Source organism: Medicago sativa, chromosome 3, assembly GCF_051527215.1.
Source record: "Medicago sativa cultivar Bolivia chromosome 3, Bolivia_mono, whole genome shotgun sequence".
Taxonomy (NCBI): domain Eukaryota; kingdom Viridiplantae; phylum Streptophyta; class Magnoliopsida; order Fabales; family Fabaceae; genus Medicago; species Medicago sativa.
In genome coordinates, this window is record NC_140751.1 from 30,257,740 (window position 1) to 30,260,078 (window position 2,339).

Consider the following 2,339-nt stretch of genomic DNA (forward strand, 5'->3'; position numbering starts at 1 on the left):
GGGAATTATTTAAAAATAATTTAGAAACGATACTTCGTGATCGTATTAAAAATGTTTTGAGAAGATAAACATGGGAAAGAAAAGTCTTTGCAGGAAAAGAATTTCCTTAGATATTTTGTTAACTTTATGGTCATGATAAGACTTAAAAGTATTTTCAAGGATTTTGAGACGAATGTCATGTTGGAAAATATTTTATTTATGTTTTAGAAAATATCGAAGTTGATTGTATTTTCGAGAGTTGCTAAGGTTTCACCTAGAATGGGTAGGAAACTTTAGAGCCGGTATTTACCTAAGTTATTGTATCTTTTAGGATACTTAACTCAAGGGTTTAGAGACGTTCCTGATGTAGATGCTTACGAGTTGTAGAGTTGTACATTAAGGAATGCTTTGCTCAGGTAAGGGGCACTTTCTACAACATCATAGTTACTTAAATGCCTAGATGGTGTATGTGCTATTGTGTGTATTATGAATATGATATGTTAAGTGAATGTGTTTGCCCAGTGTGGGATTTGTTTGCAATCAACTTGATTATGATATGTGGATGTGTGTTGCTTTCATATGATTTGTGAATAAATATATGAAATGCATGTTGATTTATGAAATGTTGTTTGATATGAATTGAAAGATAATATGTGAACTGCTTGTTGAGGCATGTTTTTATACTACATATGTTGAATGATGTATAAGAGTTGCATTTGCACATATTGAGTGGACAATATATGCTCGTGCATTTCATGGTACGTGTTAGTCCGTTGGACGCACGGGTCTTATAGTACGCGGTAGTCCGTAGAGACGCACGGACGCGCGGGGTGTGGACTGCCGTGAAGGAACCCACCTAAAATCTATGAGATTGTTGGTGTTATAATACGCGGTAGTTCGTGGAGACGCACGGACGCGCGGGGTGTGGACTGCCGTGAAGGAACCCACCTTAAAATCTGGTCTTATAGTACGCGGTAGTCCGTGGAGACGCACGGACGCGCGGGGTGTGGACTGCCGTGAAGGAACCCACCTTAAATCTATGAGAATCATGATTTTCTTACCCTCTGCAGAGTGGATTATTCCGGAATCATTTGCATGTGATAAGCCAGTGGAGGTTGTATCACACATGTAGAGTCTGCATTTTTTAGGCTAATTGTGCATCATTATATTTTGTGTGAAGAATGTTTATGCTGACGTAATTTACCATGCTAGTATGTTATGCCTGCAGTATTTTTGTAATTATGTTATTTTTAGATCGTGACCCTTTACATTAATCCTTGGATCAGGCCTTGCCCCATATCCAAATAGGGAGTGTGCTTTGCTGGAATAGCAAAGGCTTTGGAGGTGTAGCAGTTTGGCAGTCAGGCTTGATGCCGTTGGTGGGATATTGTACCATGTCATCCCAGTTCAGAGTTAAGGATCAGCTTAGATGTTTTACTTGTGGTGTCTTATGTTTATGGATTTTTACTTCTTTTGTTTGGGCATCGCTGTAAATGATACTACCATGAGAAATGAATACTCGAACACTATTTTATGCTTTCGTAGTGCATGATTTGATATTAAAAGCTCATTGCCTAATATTGTTTTATAAAATGTGACATTTGATTCATATTGTATTGTTGGTAATGCTTTCAAAATGTTTTATTACTCTGATTTTAAATTAAAGACGATCTTGAATCCTTTAGTGCATGGCATTGAGTTGTTTTAAAAAAGAAAAAAAATGCACTCTTGTTTTGAAAATCGGGCTGTTACAAAACTGGAATCACAAGTTGGAACAATATGAATTTGCATTTAGGCATTTAGTTCATAGGAGATTCGCTGATATTGATTTTATAAAAAAAAAATTAAATAACAGAAATTAAAGAATATTGATAAAAATTGGGAAGCACAATTCCCTGCAGACGTGAAAACAGTCAATGTTTCGAGTCGCTTTTGTTCGGATACTGAGAGTTGAAGGTGCTGTATGTTGCTTTGCTTGCAAGTTAGTGTTTTACATGATTTAGTTTCTAATGATTTAAGGATCCCAAATTAACGTATTTATCGGAATGCTTGACCAAATAATTTTGATAATTTTTTTTTTATTATTTTAGTTGTGAGGTTGATCGAAATACATTATACAAATAGTATAAATAAATGAAGGCTCTTTTATCGCTCCTGTATGAAATTGTGAGGAACAATGGTTGGAAAGCATTTATTAAGAAGGAATAGAAAGGAGTTGAAAAGGAAATAGCTAAGGTGTAACTGACTCAACTGTAAAATAGTAGCTGTTGCTAGTTGGAAGTACATAGAAAATAGAAAAAAGAAGAAGAATAATGACTATATTGCTGAGGTCAATTAGGGACATAGAAATTGCACTTAGA

General features: G+C 35.5%; 1 long non-coding RNA gene across 1 annotated transcript; it reads left to right on the forward strand.

Annotated features, from left to right (window-relative positions):
• The first annotated feature begins 325 nt into the window (after window positions 1-325).
• LOC146937038 (uncharacterized) lies at window positions 326-1,544 on the forward strand. The gene is made up of 2 exons (XR_015030837.1): window positions 326-395; window positions 1,266-1,544. It is a non-coding gene; the product is annotated as an uncharacterized LOC146937038 (long non-coding RNA).
• The last annotated feature ends 795 nt before the right edge of the window (window positions 1,545-2,339 follow it).